Source organism: Mus caroli, chromosome X (assembly GCF_900094665.2).
Source record: "Mus caroli chromosome X, CAROLI_EIJ_v1.1, whole genome shotgun sequence".
Taxonomy (NCBI): domain Eukaryota; kingdom Metazoa; phylum Chordata; class Mammalia; order Rodentia; family Muridae; genus Mus; species Mus caroli.
Window position 1 is genome coordinate 59,814,083 of NC_034589.1, and position 7,749 is coordinate 59,821,831.

Sequence of the window (7,749 nt, forward strand, 5' to 3'; positions counted from 1 at the left end):
TTCAAGGTTTATTTGGTGTTTTAATTGGCATGACACAGGAGTGCTTGGTTCCATCATCCATATTCAGATCTTACATTTTACACAATATTGCAATGTACACTTCAGATGCATATAATATTTAAAATATCCTGTAAAATATTTATGCACATGATATGTATAACGGGCTTACACACTGGAGCAAGGATATGAGTAACTGGGAACTTGGCCTGGGCCTATTTGGTGAGGGTGCACAGCACAGGTGTGAAGCAGGCTTACATGGTAATGGAAGCCTGCACAGAGTCAGGCAGTGTGTCTCAGAGACAGTGAGACTGTCACACTAACCAAGTATCCACTACACAAGTACCACTTGGCTGCAGGGTACAGCTGTGGGAACTGAGTTTTTTTTTTTCTCCCAGACCACCTCAACACAAATGTAGTAAACACAACTCAGATGAGAAGTATGTGGTCTCCACAGAAACCCTGGTGCAGCCTGGACAGTGAAGTTCTAGGACACTGGGAAAACTTTAGAACTGCAGCTCCTTCTGGATTCCCCAGAGGATATCTGCACTCGTCTTCAGGTGGGCCTCTTCCTCAGGAGTCAATGTCACCTTCACAACATCCGAGATTCCATTTTGTCCCAGGATGCATGGGACACTGAGGAAGACATGATTCCATAGAGACCCTTAATCATGATGGAAATGGGATGCAGCTGCCTAATGTTCTTCATTATGATCTCAACCAAGTCTGTCACAGAGATGTCAATGGGCCAGTCTGTATAACCTCTCACCTTGATGACCTCATAGGCATTGTCAAATACTTGCTTGTGAATATCTTTCCACTGATCCTTATCTGCATCTGTGCCCAGGTCTGGGTTCAGAGACTTCAGGGAGATGCCAGCAACATTCACACCATTCTACACAGTCACACTGGAGTCATCATCCTCTCCCAGGACCCACCCATGACAGCTTAGAGGGTAAACTCCCAGCCTTTCTCCTATCAGGTAAGGGAACCTAGCTGAATCCAAATTGCAACCATTTCGAATAACTGGGCTTTTGGCAAAGCCACTGAATTTTCAAGCCACATAGGTCAAGATATCTACTAGATTTGAGACAATAAGCAGCTTGCAATGTGGACTGTACTTTACAATGTTGGGAATGATGAATTTAAGGTATTCAGGTTTTGCTGGACCAAATTGAGCTGGTTCTCTCCCTCTTGCTGATGGGTTCCCGCTGTGATAATGACCAGCTTAAAGTTTGCAGTTACACAATAGTCTTTGCTGGAGACAATTTTTGGTGTTCTAAGGAAAAGGCTGCCAAGCTGGAGATCAATCATCTGCCAAGTCCTTCATTAAGAATCTGACGGCATAAGTCATGCCAACAGCACCAACCTCAACAACTGTAATCTTGTTTTGCGGACCTATTCTTCCTTAAGAAGATTCACAATCAGCTGGTCCTCGAGGGTTGCCATCCTGGACTTTGAATATTTTGAGACCGCTAGTGCATGATGGAGATGGGGGGGGCGGGGGGTGGACTGGAGAGCAGCAGCAGCGTGGCCTGGGCTAAGCAGCAGTGACTCCATCACTATCTACCTACCTTTTGCTGGTATTTGGACTGTAGTGTGCAGAACACTTAAAAGACAAAATGCAAATACAAGAGACAGTTTACAACATTTGTCTGTTGAGGTCTGAGTTACCTCAACCTGATTTCTTTTCTACCTCCATTTATTTACCCACAACCTTCAAAATTCCATAGTATCTGTACAAGTTTTTATTTCTACTACCAGTATATGACTATCTCTCTTACAATGCATCTTTCCCAACAAATCCAGTCACTTCTTTTATTTATTTTTGACATTATGACATGTTATGATGAAATATCAAAGTAGTTTTAATTTTCATTTCTCTGCTGAATAAGGATCGTAAATATTTTTCAATGTCTTTCTCAGCGCTATTTTGAGAATTTTTGTGATCTATTTTTAATTGAATTATTAATTCTATTGATGCTCATTTTTTAGGTTTATATATTTTAGATAGCAACTCTCTGAATGATGGTGTCTTTGATTTAAAGAAGCATTTTAGTTTTATGAAATCTCATTTATTATTTGTTGGTCTTAGTGACTATACTATTGGTGTCTTTTTCAGAAATTTTTTTTCTCTGCCAATAAATTCAAGATTATTTCTATTATTTTGTCTATCAGATTTAGGGTGTCTGACCTTTTGTTGGGGTCCTTGATTCATTCCTGGTTGAATTTCAAGCAGGGTAATAAAGGACAATGAACCTATTTGCATGTTTTACCAGCAGCATCAGTGTCAAGAGGTGTGTGGAATTTTATCTGGCTCTTCAATTTGATCTGATGATAAGCATTTCTGTTTTTATGCCCATGCCACAATACTTTTTAATACAGTCGCTCAGTAGTACATTTGTATTCTGAGATACTGGTACCTTCCAGCCATTTTTTTATTATTCAGGATGGCTTTAGCTATCCTGGGGATATGTGTTTCCAGATTAATCTTACAATTAGTGTTTTGTTTGTTTGTTTGCTTGCTTGCTTGCTTGGTTAGTTTGTTTTATTTTGTTTTTTTTTTGTTGTTGTTGTTTGTTTGTTTCCAATTTCTATGAGGAATTTTGTTACATTTTTTTATAGAAATTTCATCTAATCTGTAGATTGCTTTTGGGAAGATGGCTTTTTACACAAATTAGTCTTACCAACCCATGAGCATGGGGTGTCTTTGCATCTTTTCTTGTCTTCAACATCTTAAATGTTTAATTATATAGTATTTCACTTGCTAGGGTGCTGTCAAACTCTACTTCTAAATGCATAGATGCATTATGATACTGCAATCACAACTGGGGAATCCTGAGTCAGGGAACACTACAGAAGCACTCCTGAGTGAGTGACCTCAGGAGGCAGGAAGCATCATGAGAACATGTTGGGAAGTATCTTCAGTGAAACAGCTCATTTTTTTCCTTTTCTTTCTGTTTTTATTAGATATTATCTTTATTTACATTTTAACTGTTATCCCCTTTCCTGGGTTCCCCTAAAAAATCCCCTATCCCCTCCCCCTGCTCCCCAACCCTCCCACTCCCATTCCTGGTCCTGGCATTCCCCTAGGTCATAGATCCTTCACAGGACCTAGGGCCTCTCCTCCCATTGATGACCAACTAGGCCATTCTCTGCTACATATACAGCTAGAGCCACAAGGTCCACAATATGTTTTTTGTTTGTTTGTTTGTTTTTGATTGGTGGTTTATATCCAAGGAGCTATGAGGGTACTGGTTAGTTCATATTGATGTTCCTCCTATGGGGCTTCAGACCTCTTCAGCTCCTTGGGTACTTTCTCTAGGTCCTTCATTGGGAACCTTGTGCTCTGTCCAATGGAGGATTGTGAGCATCCACTTCTGTATTTGCCAGGCACTGGCAGAGCCCCTCTATCAGGCTCTATCAGGCTCCTGTCAGCAAGCTCTTGTTGGCATCTGACATAGTGTCTGTGTTTAATGGTCGTTTATGAGATGGATCCCCAAGTGAGGCAATCTCTGGATGGTTGTTCCTTCAGTCTCTGCTCCAAAATTTGTCTCTGTAACTCCTTCCATGGCTATTTTGTTTCCCCTTCTAAGAAGGATTCTGAGCTTCTGGGTTAATATCCACTTATCAGTGAGTGCATATAATGTTCGTTCTTTGGTGATTGTGTTACCTCACTTAGGATGATATCCTCCAGATTCATCGATTTGTCTAAAAATTTCATAAATTCATTGTTTTTAATGGCTGCATAGTACCCCATTTTGTAAATGTACCACATTTTCTGTATCCATTCCTCTGTTGAGGGAGATCTGGGTTCTTTCCAGCTTCTGGCTATTATAAATAAGGCTACTACAAACATAGTGGAACACGTGTCCTTATTACATGTTGGAGCATCTTCTGGGTATATGCCCAGGAGTGGTATTGCTGGATCTTCCAGTAGAACTATGTCCAATTTTCTGAGGAACAGCCAAACTGATTTCTAGAGTGGTTGTAACTGTTCAACCAGCAGTGGAGCAGTGTTCCTCTTTTTCCACATCCTCATCAGCATTTGCTGTCTCCTGAGTTTTTGATTTTAGCCATCCTAACTACTGTGAGATGGAATCTCAGGGTTGTTTTGATTTGCATTTCCCTGATGATTAATGATGTTGAAAAAAATTTTAGGTGCTTCTCAGCCATTCGGTATTCCTCAGTTGATAATTCTTTGTTTAGCTCTGTACCCCATTTTTAATAGGGTTGTTTNGTTTTCTGGAGTCCAACTTCTTGAGTTCTTTATATATATTGAATATTAGCCCCCCTATCTGATTTAGGATTGGTAAAGATCCTTTCCCAATCTGTTGTTTGCCTTTTGGTCTTATTGACAGTGTCCTTTGTAGGGTAAGTGGGGGTGATCAAAGTGACTGTACATTATTGGCCAGATCCAGTGACCTGGGGGTGCCTTATTCATATAAGGAGGAATTTCAGGTGTTACTGGACACCTGAAAAATAATTTTATAATGGTAGAGGTAGAAATATTTGGTGACTTGGTTACCTGTGTGACAAAGGTATGGGTGTAGAGCTATAAGCTCTGAGACATGCAGACATAGAGCATCAAGAGAATAATCCTACTGCCAATTGTAGGATAAAATTTTCAGGTTTTGGACATGCTTCAACACTATACTTACCCTGGGCCTGCTCCCCTATCACACAGCTTCCAGACCCCACAGTTTGCTAGAGTTATGCCAAGATATTTTATTTTATTGATGCTACTGTGAAATATACTGTTTCTCTTATTTTTTTTCTCATCTTGTTTTTTATTTATATATAAAAAGACTAGTGATTTCTGTGTGTTATCTACTTTGCTAATTTAATGAAAGTTGTATGAGCTGTTGAAATTTCTTGTTGGATTCATTGGGTTCTTTGATGCATTAGTCATATCATCTGTAAATAAAGATATTTTTACTTCCCTTCATCTCCTTCTGTTGTCTTATTCCTCTCATACTTCATACTATATTGCATATGCATGGAGAGAATAGGCCTTTATTGTCTTCTTTCTTATTTTACTAAAATGTTTTGAGTTTCTATTTATTTAGGTTGATGCCAACTGTGGAATTACTGTAAATTACCTTTATTATGTTAGGGTATGTAGCTTGTTTCTCCAGGATTACTATCATGAAGAAATGTTGGATTTTTCACAGAAATTTTCTACCTTTAATCATATGAATTCCATATTAAAGCTGTTAGCATTTTGTCTAGGCTCCTCCCACAGTTACCTGGCAATAGCCAGGTGTGCCTGACTCACTATAAAAGGGACTGCATGCCCCCTCTTCTCTCTCTTGTCTTCTTGCTCTCACTCTGTCCTCTAGCCCCTTCCCAGTCTCTCATTATTCCCCTCCCCCTCTATCTCCACATGCTCATGGTCAGCCTCTACTCCTCTATTCTCTCTCTCTGCATTTCTCTGTCTCTACTACTCTCTCAACTCCCCTTCTCATGCCCTGAATCAAATCTATTCTTTAATATACCTTCATGTGGCTCGTCCTTCAGGGGAAGGAGATAACTCAGCATGGGCCCGCAAAGGCACCCCCTCTCCCCACACCTGACTTCACATCCAAAAACATATTCTCTCTCCCTATATTTTTTTATAAAACACAACATTTTGTGCTGTGACTAGGATTTAGAAACTCTGCAGTTCCATATGCCCCCTGCAACCACAAGAAGAGCCATCACTCACAAACCTAAACTTTGGAGATCTGGTAAGCTCCCCTCCCGGAAGGTCAGAGTAAGCATTCCCCTGGTCCCAGGGGAGTGTTATTGAGCTCAGGGCTACCCCTGTGCTGCCTTTGAGGACAGAGATATTCAGTCTTTATGTCTGGTGTTTTCACTGACCCTTGTTCTAGGATCTCTAACCTTGGATGGCATCCCCTCTCAAAAGAGGTTTTTGTAACCCTTCCCTTGGGTTCTTGTAGCCATAGACCAAACCCATAAGCTTAAGTGGACTGCTTTCTCCTATGAATCTGGGACTCAACACAGCCACCAAGTTCACCACATGGCGACCTGGTCATGTAGCCTGGCTGTCATTCTCTCTGATTTTTAATTTTATCTCAGGAGGCTGGTAGGGGTAATTAATAACTTCCACACCCAGTAGGTTGGTGTTCACTACCTTGTCCCTACTTACTGGGGCGTCTCCATGTCTAATACACAGTACCCAGCAAGCAATATTTCTACATGGCCCTTAACTGACACTTTTAAAACAAGTCTCTCACTAGTGATCCAAAGCATAGGCATCCCTCTCCCACCTCCCTCATTCTCTCATGGTTTGCTCTACTCCTGGTTCACTTCGTGAAAAGTAGGTCTCACGCCACACCTGTGCCTGCCCTGCTCTGTGACTATGCTTGCTGAGACACTGTTGCTCTGCTTTCCTGCACAGCCATCTATCTGCCCCTGCTCTTGCACTCCCTCTCTGCCCAGGACTCCACCATGTGGTGCCCTAACCCCTTGATTCTGTCGTTGCCTCCATCCCAAGCTGCTTGTTTGAGGGACAATAAGAGCAGCAGGTTGGGGAGGGAAAGGAACGAAGTCAGTCCCTTGACATGTGCTCCATATAGTCTGGCCTATTGTGGTTCCTCTTGGTCTGCACTCTTCAGGCTGAATACATCCAACACCCCCAGCCTGGGCATGTAGCTGGTACTTCAGCTGCACCTGCCCGTATGCCCATCTCCCTGAGCAGATGTCTCCTCAACTTCCCTGTCTGATGTTCTCTGTTACATTCACAGTTCTTTCCTGGGGGATCAGTGCTACTTGCCCATAGTGCAAAGTCCAGAGCCATTGCAGCTCAGTGCTCCCACACCTCTGACCTGTTTGCAAGGCCTTGATGCCCACTTGTTCAGTTCTTATAGCAGGCCTAAACCTACCAGGACACACTCACTTTCTGTAGGTATGGTCTCACGCTACCACTGTCAGCTTTCTGGTTTCTGTCCATTCTGGTCCATAGTAATTATAAGACAAATATAACACTAGACAATCTGTCTCTATATGTGTGTCCTCATGTGTTTTTTCTCTGCCAATGCAACCTATCAAAGTTATTTAACGATTAAGGTTTTCATTCTATTCTGCCTTGATAAATGATTTTTCTACTGCCACTAAGTTATAGTGTGCTCTACTTACTATATACATTCTCAAACAAGTAATTTAACAAACACAAGTTGTCTTACTCAGACATGCTTAATATATACTGCTCCCAATCTTTTCCGAAGTCTGCTAATGCATTAATATTGAAGCTTATGACAGACAGACTTTGAAAGCCTAACAGCTAACCCACCAAGGTCTTCGAGAAGATAGTGGACACAGCTACAAGAGATTGCCTGGATTATGGCATGAAAATCCCTGGAAAACATCACCATTGCCCCTGCCTGGTCTTGGTCTATACTGTGGATAAAACTGGATACCCTAAGAGTCAAATGCCTCATATTAGCTAAGTCAAAATGAATCATTTCTCATTTCACAGGTATGTATTCTACAGAGAAAAAACTCTTCATCTTCTTAGTCTGACAATCAGACTGATTCTGCCCAAGTTGTCATGGAGACCACAGTGACCTGGGAACTGTTAAGGTAGTTGACTATAGATGAACTCTGTCCCTTTTAATTAATACATGACTCCTAGTTTATAATTTACTCTTCCCCAGATTTCAGACTATATTGACAGCTAAGGTAACTGTAGCTTCATAGCTAGAAACAGACCTAGTTCTTTACCACTAATGTAACTCATCGCTATATTTG

The 7,749-nt window shown here is 41.3% G+C and overlaps 1 pseudogene; it reads right to left on the bottom strand.

Moving 5' to 3' along the window:
• Positions 1 to 503: 503 nt before the first annotated feature.
• On the bottom strand, positions 504 to 1,464 carry LOC110286892 (annotated as a pseudogene).
• Positions 1,465 to 7,749: the final 6,285 nt, after the last annotated feature.